This window comes from Bos javanicus, chromosome 14, assembly GCF_032452875.1.
Source record: "Bos javanicus breed banteng chromosome 14, ARS-OSU_banteng_1.0, whole genome shotgun sequence".
Lineage (NCBI taxonomy): Eukaryota > Metazoa > Chordata > Mammalia > Artiodactyla > Bovidae > Bos > Bos javanicus.
Genome location: NC_083881.1, coordinates 73636272 through 73649673, shown reverse-complemented (window position 1 = coordinate 73649673; position 13402 = coordinate 73636272).

Genomic DNA, 13402 nt, shown 5'->3' with positions numbered 1-13402 from the left:
TAGCCACTGGACCACCAGGGAATTCCCACATTTTCACTTTTAAATCAATTATTCATGCTTACATTGTTTAGAAATTTGAATGGGATTGGGGTGCTATAGTCAGTATCTTTTGTAGATACTGATCATTAAGTTCAGGGGTACCTCTGAACTTAGTTCAATCAATTAACTCCTTCCCTCATACTTCTGAGAGGTATCTTCTTATAAAGCAGATTTCAAGGGCAAAAATAACCAAATAGTTTTTTTAAAAAGTATATTAGCTGGGAATTTGGCTTAGAAGCAGAGTACAGAGCTCTAGTACAATAAATTGGGCTGAACACATGAAAAGTCTCTATTTCTTTAGCTTGTTAGGCCTAAATAACCTCAGGTGAAAGCAGGCTCCAAGGATTGCTCTCTCACTTTTAATGTTGCAAAGGGAATCCTAATATGCCAGTGGGCACTAGTGGAAATGGAAAGAATGCCAAACAAGAGACCTCTGTTAGCTCTCCTATGTATTGCTGAAGTTAACTTCTTGTGCTCCAAACCTAGGGAGAGGGAGGAGGGGGAGAGGACAGCCCCAAAGTGCCTCCACACCCCTTGCCCTGTCCTGCAAAAGAGGAGAGAAAATTGTATGAATTGTAGTTCCTTGGAAAACATTGACTCTTGAAAAAAGCGGCTTAATCAATATTCTATGATATTATTCTCCTCCCTAAAGTGGAAAAAAGGGGATGAATGTGGAGCAACAAAATTATTTCAAGTTATTTGGGTATATTTCTTGAAGGAAGCAGCATACTGTTGTTTTCTGTTAGATCTTTGATAAAAAGAGGTTTTGGAGGGACCCTCAAGTCCCTGAAAAGTCATCCATCTTCTTATTCCTCGGGGACTAGTGGAAAAGTCTAAGCACACACATGCATTCTTTACAATAAATCTCTTTTTATCCCAGAGCCCTAGTGGGCAAGGCTGAGTCATAGAGTTCTACAAGGACTCCTTTTGTGCTGTTGGCCTAAAAGCCTAAATGAAAAGAAAGCAAAAGAGGCCTATTTGACTCCTCTTTCCTAGGCCTGTACCTAAATTCTTGCTTTTGGATTTTCTACTTCAATAAGAAGGGAGAAAAGACAATTTTGAGAAAAACTGCAACAAAGGTAAAAGTCTTTATGTTTAGAACTTTAGAACTGATCTTATCTGTCACCAAGTCTTTTAGGCCACTCAACATTTGAGGGTGTGTGTGTTGGGGAGCATTTCAATACCAAAGTCACATGAAGGAACACACTGTATATGAGACAAAGAGGAGCAAAACTGAGACACTCATAGAACCCCAAAGATACCAAAGTCATAGCTACTGACGTACCTAAAAATCTCTTGGAAACCTTCAGCCAATGGCTGACTGGCTTTACTCCTTGATTATATTTCCCCTAGCTCCAACTCTTAAGACACCTATCAAATTTTGTTATTCTTTAACAGCCATCTTTTTCCTAGACTGGAAGCTCCTCAAGAGCTAAGACATGACTCTGTCTTCTTATTCTCTTGCACTTAGCAGGCCTTCAATTGATTTTTTACTGTTGAATGATATTTGTGCTCTTGACTAAAACCACTGGGGAAAGCATTTTGCAGAAGATTCTCTTCACCTCCCCCAAAGCATAGACTGCTTACCCAACATTAGCTCTAGAAGTGTTGTTATTTGATTAACTAATGATTTTAAGAAAATTAAATCTTATACTTAAAAAAAAAATTGCTAAGCTCTCAGGCCAGGTAGTATGTGTCCTTACTCCCATGGACATCCTCCTTTCATACACTCACTTCATAAAATTTGCATTTGTAAACGACAGGAGCACAGGAAACTCTGTCTAGCTTGCGCACTGTTGGATTCCTAGTGCTTATCACTTGGCCCAGTGCACGTTAGGTGTTCAATTGCATTTGTTGAATGAATGAAACATTTAAAGTCTCTTTTGTAGATACTGATCATTAAGTGTGAACTCACTTTGCTCATTTGATCACTTCCATGTTTTCGTTCATTAGAAGTCTAATGTGTATGCTACCTATTGGATTTACTGCAGACATCCATGTTCAAGACAATTTTAGGGCTTATGCTACAACAGTCCTTACATTTCATTAGAAAGAAAAAGGAACAAGTGTTATATTGATATTTACTATAGCTGAAATAAATTTTAGAAGACTTCTGAAACTCTAACATACATATCTCTAATTCTTAACATTATAAATTGGTGCACAGAACTGTATAAATCTGGCAGTATAATGTAGTTTTTACTGCATAAAAATTTGTCTATATGTAGATAATTAAATGTTTAATGATAGATAAAATTCACTTTTATATTTATATGTGGCCACAAATAGTACTTCCCTGGTGGCTCAGAGGTTAAAGCATCTGCCTGCGTCTGCCTGCAATGCGGGACAGCTGGGTTCAATCCCTGGGTCGGGAAGATCCCCTGGAGAAGGAAATGGCAACCCACTCCAGCATTCTTGCCTGGAGAATCCCATGGACAGAGGAGCCTGGTGGGCTATAGTCCATGGGGTCGCAAAGAGTCGGACACGACTGAGTGACTTCACTTTCACTTTCACAAATAACTCTTGGGTCAAAATGGTATTTGTATTTTAGATAATCCTCACAGTTCCATTTATTTAAGGTAACTTATACCTTTATCAACACTATTTTTCAGTATTTAATCTAAAACATAGATACCAAAAATGATTATTAGACTCTTGAATTATTGAATTTCCAGCAGATTATACCTTATGTTTAATCAAAAATGATGTTAGAATTTGAAAAGTCAATTATAAAGCCAATTGCTGCCTCACACAAATTTTCCTATTTAAGTTGGAAAATGGAGAGAGAAAATATGGTGGTAAAATCAAATTTATATTCTCTTAAAAAATTTTGCTTTCTATATTTCATGTTAAGTATGTTTTAATTAACATTGTCTAATTAATAAAGCCCTTAGAAGTCAAAGCAATCCAGAAAGATTTTTCTTCTCAGAAAAAGTTAATATAAGCATGTTGTTAACATTTAGTCCAGGAAACCTCAACTTTATTCAACAAACATTTAACAATAATTTACTTCCATAAAAGGAACAGCAGTGTGGAGGAGGAATGATAAAGACAGGAAAAAAGAAAGATATAAACCAAAAATAGTGAATTTCACACAGAAGCAAAGGAGCAGAGGGTAAATAACTGTGATTTGAGTAAAATACTCTTGTTATAACTTGTTAGTCACTTGAGCTGTAATATTCAAGATGTGACATAATTTCTCATGCCTTTTGAAGTACTAATTGCATGACAAAGTACTCTTAACCTAGACCTTGGAAGTTCTATGGGTTTTCATTTATTATTCATTAATGGGTTCAGACTCTTCTGCATCTGGACATATAGAAATGACTCTCAGCCTTCAAGGATGCAACCAATTAGAGGAGAGAAACAAGTAATTAAAGGGTGCTAACTGAAGCGATTTAGCAGCAGCACCAGCAGCAGCTAAGTCGTGTCCGACTCTGTGCGATCCCACAGACAGCAGCCCACCAGGCTCCCCCATCCCTGGGATTCTCCAGGCAAGAACACTGGAGTGGGTTGCCATTTCCTTCTCCAATGCATGAAAGTGAAAAGTGAAAGTGAAGTCGCTCAGTCATGTCCAACTCTTAGTGATCTCATGGACTGCAGCCCACCAGGCTCCTCTGTCCATGGGATTTTCCAGGCAAGAGTACTGGAGTGGGGTGCCATTGCCTTCTCTGGGAAATGTTAGTTTTCATCACAAAAATATGCTAGGAAAATGATTCAAAAACTCTTTCTCAGGTTTTTATATGCATATCCTAAAATGGTAATCAGATCCATTTTTTAAAACTGCTGTTAGTTGTGCTTATAATACAATATGCATTCTATAGCAATGATACTTAAAATTATTTTTATATCTTCTCCCATATAATAAAGGGCTTCCCAGGTGGCGCTAATGGTAAAGAAACCTGCCTGCCAATGCAGGAGACATAAGCGATTCAGGTTCGATCCCTGGGTTGGGAAGATTCCCTGGAGGAGGGCATGGCAACTCACTCCATTATCCTTGCCTGGAGAATCCCATGGACAGAGGAGCCTGGTGGGGCTACAGTCCATGGGGTCACAAAGAGTCATACATGACCGAAGGGACTTTAACAAGCACAAAGCATGTAAGAAAATTAACATTAGTCAGATTTTACTTCAAGTTAGTGTAAAACTTTTTTCTTTTCCCGGAACTAACGTGTGACCAGCTTGTTTCATAGTTGACATCTCAGAGTTACTGCACAAGAAAACAGGGAAACAATTAATTTAGTACTTAATATTGTTGGGGGAGAACCAACCAGCCAAGACGGTGTGTCAGGCTCTCTCATGTCACGTTTTGTGGCCCATGAGCTGGACTTCAAACAATGAGATTTGGGCAAATAAAGATGGAGAAGGGTACTTAGAGGTGACTCGTAGATGTGAACAATTCCAAGAAATGTTGAGTGTGCGACATTAACTGGTGCAAAGATACAACTAAAGCATAAGGTTTATATGTGGTACACATGCAGAGAGAGAAGAGGAGGAAATGGGAATTGAAAATGTTGCAACACAGAATTTGAACTTCTTACAGTAGTAGGGTTACTGATATTTCTTCCGGCAATCTTGTGCTTGTGCTTCTTCTAGCTTCTCCAGCTTGTGCTTCTTCTAGCCCAGTGTTTCTCATGATGTACTCTGCATATAAATAAGCAGGGTGACAATATACAGCCTTGACGTACTCCGAACTAAAAAGCCTCTTGATGAAAGTGAAAGAGGAGAGTGAAAAAGTTGGCTTAAAGCTCAACATTCAGAAAACGAAGATCATGGCATCTGGTACCATCACTTCATGGGAAATAGATGGGGAAACAGTGGAAACAGTGTCAGACTTTATTTTTCTGGGCTCCAAAATCATTGCAGATGGTGATTGCAGCCAAGAAATTAAAAGATGCTTACTCCTTGGAAGGAAAGTTATGTCCAACCTAGATAGCATATTCAAAAGCAGAGACATTACTTTGCCAACAAAGGTCCATCTAGTCAAGACTATGGTTTTTCCAGTGGTCATGTATGGATGTCAGAGTTGGACTGTGAAGAAAGCTGAGCGCCAAAGAATTGATGCTTTTGAACTGTGGTGTTGGAGAAGACTCTTGAGAGTCCCTTGGACTGCAAGGAGATCCAACCAGTCCATTCTATAGGAGATCAGTCCTGGGTGTTCTTTGGAAGGAATGATGCTAAAGCTGAAACTCCAGTACTTTGGCCACCTCATTCGAAGTGTTGAGTCATTGGAAAAGACTCTGATGCTGCGAGGGATTGGAGGCAGGAGGAGAAGGGGACGACGGAGGATGAGATGGTTGGATGGCATCATTGACTCAATGGACGTGAATTTGAGTGAACTCTGGGGGTTGGTGATGGACAGGAAGGCCTGGCGTGCTGCTATTCATGGGGTTGCAGAGTCGGACACGGCTGAGCAACTGAACTCTACTGAACTGACTGACAGTAGTTCAGGGAGTCATGAAAGATTTTTGAGAGGGACAGTGAATGCTCTAATCAGTAGTAACTGTGACAGGAGGGGAAAAGGTGAATGTCATAGGGAGGAGAGAAATTAGGTTAGGTAGGACAATTGTCTAGGCATCTGAGTCAAGAAGATAACCTCTACAGCTCCCCTGCAGATAAAAATGTTTAAGAGTTAATTACAGCAGGATGGTGGCTGAAGCTGGGATTGGTGACAAAGTGTGTAGGTAAGAAGAAAATACCTAAGAGAAGCCTGGGTAACTGCCTTTTCTTAAAGGGCTGGGAAAGAGAAGCCTCCTTTCATTTAGGAGACTGAGGGCCACTAGTCAGATAGGAGAGTCCTACAACTGAGTCACAAGGCAAACCCAGTAGAGTATCAAGGAAACCAAAAGAGGAATAACATGCAAGGTACAGTGCTTCTCAGGGGGCCTATTATAGCAGAGCATGACTGAAGAGTATGGGACTGAAAGTTGGACTTGACAAGAGAAGTTTTAATAAAAGGGTAGGAATTTAAAAATTAGGGTGGATTTTGATGGATTGGGTAATAAATTGAAGGTGAAAAAATAAATTCTTAAACTGAGGCTAGGTGAGGTGGTGGGGGAGATCAGGTGTGAATGCTTTCAAGTTGGCTGACCCTGACAGTCTCAGCCTGAGCTTTAGTTATGTGTTTACTCTAGATCTAAAGGACAAGTTGTAAGAGTTGGACTATAAAGAAGGCTGAGTGCCGAAGACTTGATGCTTTTGAACTGTGGTGTTGGAGAAGACTCTTGATGGCCCCTTGGACTGCAAGGAGATCCAACCAGTCCTTTCTAAAGGAGATCAGTCCTGGGTGTTCTTTGGAAGGACTGATGTTGAAGATGAAACTTCAATACTTCGGCCACTTGATGCGAAGAGCTGATTCACTAGAAAAGACCGTGATGCCGGGAAAGACTGAAGGCAGGGGAAGGGGACGACAGAGGATGAGATGGTTGGTTGGCATCACCGACTCAATGGACATGAGTTTGAGCAAGCTCTGGGAGTTGGTGATGGACAGGGAGGCCTGGAGTGCTGCAGTCCCTGGGGTCGCAAAGAGTCAGACACAACTGAGTAACAGAACTGAATTGAAAGGACATGTTTATCTGGCCAAGAGATGGTAGACTTTTAGAATATCTTTTTATATATCTCAGATTTAACCCTCAAATAAGAAAGCCAAGAATATGGTTGAAATTTCTCATGATTAACAATTTGACTCACACAGTTTAAATTAGGATGCACCATAGCTTTAGGAAAGTTGTGAGTTCGTAACAAAGGCTGTTAAGGAAGACCTCAGTGACTGCCTTAAAGTTACCACAAAAGGTTTTAGCTTCACATTATATCAGGCTTTAACAGTCTGTTATAAATGAGATGAAAAGAACTAATTTAAGTAACTTCCGTAACTACTACAGCTTTTGTGCATAGAAATGCAGGAAAACAAGAGCCCCATCTTATGTTCACACCCCCTGCCCTAGTGCAGAATTAGTACAGTGTGGGACACAAGGGAACAAATTATTTTCTAAATGAAGAAATAAGGAAGGACTTTGATAGCACCCCAGTAAGTTCTGACACAGAATTTGTGTGTCTGACATTATATCCATTTTCAATTCTCCCAATCTTTTTTTTTGTTTTTAGTTAGTGTTTTTATTTTGAAATTTCCAATAGCTTTGACAGGTAATATGTGCCTTTTGGGCTTTCCATGTGTCTCAGCAGGTAAAGAACCCACCTGCCAAGGCAGGGGAGGTAAGTCATGCACGTTCGATCCTGGGGTCCAGAAGATTCCTTGGAGGAGGACATGGCAACCAACTCCAGCGTTCTTCCCTGAAAAATCCCATGTACAGAGAAGCCTGGTGGCCACAGTCCATGGGGTCCCAAAGAATTGGACATGACTTAGCAACTGAGCACACACCCATGCGTGTGACTTCCACGTTTTACTGAAAGGGAACAAAGGTTAAAAGGCACTGAGGATGCAGGCTGTAAGAATGAAATGGCCCTCCTGCCTTCTGTGTAAAAAAAAAAAAAAAAAAAGATATTGAGATGGCTAAAAAGTTCATAGTTTTTCCATAAGAAGTTATACAAAAATCTGAACAAAACTTTTGGCCAATCCGATATTTTGCACTCATTTCCATCAACCTGGCACACAATGAAGATGCCTGTGATGGCTGCACAAGCATGTGACTGTGCTTGTGAGTCAGGTGAGCACACAGCTAAGTACAACTGTCTGTGTGTTGGCTCCGGGCCGTCGGTCCCCCAGGTCTGCTGGGGTCCTGGTCTTCCCTCTCTGATTCACCACGTGTTTAGTTCTCTCTCTTGAGACTGCTTTTGCTCCGACTCCGGAACTCTGTGAATAAATGTCCTAAGCTAATTTCCCCTGTTTCCTATTTCTAACCCCCATTCTTTCTCATCTAAACTGATACATTTTCTCTGGAAGATACTGTGCCCCCTTCTCTCTTTCTTAGAGAGCCTTCACCTTTCTCTTGTTCTCTGCTACAACCTTGGGAGCCTGGACTTCAACTCTCCCAATCTTGAAACCACCGGTACAATAGTGTAGAAGTAAAGAAAGAAGCTTGTTCTTATTGATGTCTTGAGACTTTCCAGGACAGAAAACACTTGAACAAGTATACAATAGAAAAGGAAAACAGAGAGGTAGGCTAATGAGTTAGCAAGAGAAATATCATAGTAAGAATAGCACATTTATAGCAATATGATAGATTTCTATGGCCTAACTTTACTTCATTACCTTAGATTAACTTGCTATGCACTATTAGTGTACTGATACATGCATTATATTACTCTCTCTCTCTTAGAGCATTTCCTAATTTAAAAGAAAAACTGAGTGCAAATAAAACTGAATTCTTGTACTTGGAGCTCAAACTCAATACAATTTAATGCCCTTTACCTGCTGCCCTGTGTTGCATTCAATTCACATACCTAATTTCTACACTGATCACCAGAATCTGATAGGAAAGAAAAGGTAGCCTTGATTCTAACGTGATTTTTAAAACCTATTTCAAACAACATTTTAAATATCTTTTGGAGCATCCTACTCTAAACTGAAAGTTTCATCATTATTAACAGCTGACTCCTTTCAGGAACAAACAGCAGACACATCTCTCTGGACACAAAGCTGAAATTAGCTTATAAATACTACTTATGGTCTTAATGTCCATATGACTTCTTATATTTTTAAGAACTAGTTAGCATTATGTTTATTATGTGGTTATAAAATAAAAACAATTAAAAATGTTTTAGCTGCATATAGTTTGACCTAAAATTAAAATCTGAAAGAAAAGCTATTAGTTAGAAACACAGAATGAGTGAGCTTCTATTAACTAATTTAATTCACAAATAAAGATTCCTAATAATATTGTATTTAATTAAGATTTCTAAGTGGTGTACCTAAATGTTAATAAAGCAACTAAACCAGTCTGCACCTAGATACAAAAATATAAACCAAAATATATTCCTATGAACTCACAAATATTAAAAATAACTTAAATGAGGCATACTGGAATATGGAGCCTAGGCTGATGAGCCATCATTAAACACCTAGACAAGAGTATGAGGATTGGTCAGTGGAGCAGAATATCCCTCGGCAGAAGAGAAAGCATATGGCTATGGGAAAAAATTATATGTAAGAAAGCAAGATCAGTCATTAACAGTCAGGATATTATTTAAACAGCTTTGAAGACAAATTTTAATACTTTCCATTTGTCTGTTTCTCACCTCATTCCACCAAACTTATTTCTTTGCCATAGGTTTGTCTTTGGGATACTTATATTTACTGGGTAACATATTTTGCATTTTACAATGTTACTAAAAAGTATTATTTAAAGAACATCCACTTGCTTATACCCAACTTTTCTGAACTGGGTAAATTAAAACAGTAACAACATGATTTTTTGCTCAGGGCATTTAAAACCTCATTGCTAAGATAAAGTGAAAGTGAAAGTCAAAGTGTTAGTTGTTCAGTCAGGGCCAACTCTTTGCGATCCCATGGACTGTAGCCTGTCAGGCTGCTCTGTCCCTGGAATTCTCCAGGCAGGAATATTGGAGTGGGTTGCCATTTCCTTCTCCAGATCTTCCCCACCCAGGGATCAAACCCAGGTCTCCCACACTGCATGTAGATTCTTTACGTTCTGAGCCACCAGGGACACCCCTCTCAGCCAAGACAAGTTCTATTCATATAACAAAAACTTAGACTGCAACCAAGTGCCAAAAGATATGGTACAACTAACAACTGCATAGGAAAATTCAGTCAAGTCAGGAAAAAGTAACTTGAGGTAAGTAATTACACAGAATAAAGATGAGAGAAAATACTCTGACAATCATTTACACTATGAACTAACTTAGCCCTGCATTATTTTCATTATTTAAAAAACTATTTTTTCTTTTCAGCTTTATGTTGGATCCTGAACAATTAAGATTTTCTTAAACATTTTCTTCATAGTTCCAAGTGAAAAACAAGTTTTCATCTAAAACGTGAATCAGGGAAATTCTCTGTACTTACTAGTCTACTCTGCTGCTGCTTAGTCGCTTGCCATGTCCGACTCTGCGCAACCCTATGGACTGTAGCCCAGCAAGCTTCTCTGTCTATGGAGTTTTCCAGGCAAGAATACTGGAGTGTGTTGCCATGCCCTCCTCCAGGGAATCTTCCCAACCCAGGTACTGAACCCAGTTTTCCCGTATTGCAGGTGGACTCTTTACCATCTGACCCACCAGGGAAGCCTGAGAATAGTGGAGTGGGTAGCATATCCCTTCTCCAGGGGATTCTCCTGACCCAGGAATCGAACCTGGGGCTCCTGCCTTGCAGGGGGATTCCTTACCAGCTGAGCACCAGGGAAGCCCGAGCCTACTCTCTACTTTCGTTTAAATATATTTACTCTTCTTAAATGTCTCCTATGACTCTATCTTTAATGTGTCTTTTAGCTCAACTTTCAAAGTTCACTATTACTCTCAGTATTTGCTGTTACATTGCTACATTTTAAACTAAAACCTTTAGTCACAAAACCCTAATATATGGAAAAGTATGCATATTTATGAAAATATATGAAAAAATATACATAGAGGAACAAAATTGAAAAAATATTTAAAGTGGTAACTTTTAGAATATTACTTCATAAGACAGCTTTTGTCGATGTCATAAATTATAAAGGTTAAATCAGTGTTTTGTGATTTTTAATTATCTGATTTTCCGTGAGTAGAATTTATTCTTCAGTAATACCTACACCATTCTCAACTCAGGATGCTGTAACTATTCACTTTATGTTACTTACAAAGCTAACATATGATCCAATATGGCTGAAACCCTTATATACACAGAGAGACAGACAGCAGGGATGCGGGTACATAGAAAAAAGGCCACAAGGACACAGCAAGAAGGTAGCCAACAGTGAGCCGGGGAGGAAGATCTCAAGGAAGCCAACTCTGCTAGCACTCTATTTTGGACTTTTAGTCTCTAAAATTGTGAGAAATATCTTTCTGCTGTTTAAGCTTAGAAAAGTTAGTATTAATACATGAGCATATACCAGCCTTCACTATAATTGATAGACTCTTTATCCATCTGTCAAGTTATACTTTTTTTTTGCAAGTGAACAGTTTTGTGACATGGTATCATTTAGTAATGCAACACCATTATACCATGCATTACCATGTATTGGTATCATCATTCCATGCATGTAAGTTAAACATATCAATAAAAGAGGGCAGCTTTACTTTAAGAAAATGTGGTTCAAATTTTTGGCACATGGTCCAGAGGTCTATATTTTCTTATGAAGAATAGACACTTGCATTTAAGTAATAAACTCAGCAGTGGCCACAGGACTGGAAAAGGTCAATTTTCAGTCCAATCCCAAAGAAGGGCAATGCCAAAGAATGCTCAAAGTATCATACAATTGTACTTATTTCACATGCTAGCAAGGTTATGCTCCAAATCCCTTAAGCTAGGCCTCAGCAGTATGTGAATCTAGAACTTCTACATGAACAAGCTGGGTTTCGAAGAGGCAGAGGAACCAGAGATCAAAATGCCAACAATTGCTGGATCACAGAGGAAGCAGTGGAGTTCCAGAAAAATATCTACTTCTGCTTCATTGACTACACTAAAGCCTTTGATTTCCCCTGGAGAAGGAAATGGCAACCCACTCCAGTATTCTTGCCTGGAGAATCCCATGGACAGAGGAGCCTGGCAGGCTATAGTCCATTGGGTCGTAAGGGTCGGACATGACTTAGCAACTAAACCACCACCAGCAGAAAGCCTTTGACTGTGTGGATCACAACAAACTATGGAAAATTCTTAAAGACATTCCCACCTCTTTAAGCCATCAGACCACATTACCTGTCTCCTGAGAAACATGTATGCAGTACAAGAAGCAACAGTTAAAACCAGGAACAACACACTGGTTCAAAATTGGGAAACGAGGACAAAGCTACATATTGTCACCCTGCTTATTTAACTTCTATGCAGATCACATCATGTGAAATGCTGGGATGAATGAATCACAAGCTGGAATCAACAATGCCAGGAGAAAAATCAATAACCTAAGATATGCAGATGATACTCTTCAAAAGGCAGAAAGTGAGCCTCTTGATGAAGGTGCAAGTGGAGAGTAAAAAACCTGGTTTAAAACTCAACATTCAAAAAACTAAGATCATGGCATCTGGTCCCATCACTTGGCAAACAGAAGGAAGAAAAGTGGAAGCAGTGACAGACTTTCTCTCCTTGGGCTCCAAAATCACTGCAGATGCTGACTGCAGCCATAAAATTAAAAGACACTTGTTCCTTGGAAGGAAAGCTATGACAAACCTAGACAGCATATTAAAAAGAGGAGACATCACTTTGCCAACAAAGATCTGTATAGTCAAAGCTGTGGTTTTTCCAGGGGTCATGTACAGATGTGGAGAAGGCAATGGCACCTCACTCCAGTACTCTTGCCTGGAAAATCCCATGGACAGAGGAGCCTAGTAGGCTACAGTCAGTGGGGTCTCGAAGAGTCAGACACGCCTGAGCAGCTTCACTTTCACTTTTCTGCATTGGAGAAGGAAATGGCAACCCACTCCAGTATTCTTGCCTAGAGAATCCCAGGGACAGAGGAGCCTGGTGGGCTGCGGTCTATGGGGCTGCACAGAGTCGGACACGACTGACGTGATTTAGCAGCAGCAACAGCGTGTACAGATGTGAGAGTTGGTCCATAAAGAAGGCTGAGTGCTGAAGAATTGATGCCTTCAAACTGTGGTAGAGAAGACTCGTGAGAGTCCCTTGGACAGCAAGGAGATCAAACCCATCACTACTAAAGGAAACTAACCCCGAATATTCATTGGAAGGACTGTTGCTGAAGCTGCAGTATTCTGGCCATCTGATGCAAAATGCTGACTCACTGGAAAAGACCCTGATGCTGGGAAAGATTGAAGGCAAAAGGAGAAGGGGGCGACAGAGGATGAGATGGTTAGATAGCAACACCAACTCAATGAATATGGTTTTGAGCAAACTCTTGGGGATAGTGGACAGAGGAAACTAGCATGCAGATCCATGAGGTCTCAGAGAGTCAGAAATGACTTAGTGACTAAACAACAACAATTTCAAATGTTTTAAAACCCAAATTTTAACCTAAGTGAACAAAGAATTATAAAATACGTATAAAACTTCAAGGAAATAATAAAATATGCAGTGGACAAAAAACATCTATTTTACTGTTTCAACCCTAGAATGACTAATCTCAGCATCACTAGATCAACTAAGACTATGTACCTTATATACTCTGCTGTACAAGCTCATAAATGAAGTATTTTTGATATAATGTCTTTATTCTGATAAATACTGCTAATGAAAATTCAATGCATATAGAAATTTGTTACCATGTTATTCTCTAGTCCAAATTCCTTTGAAACTACAGGTCCT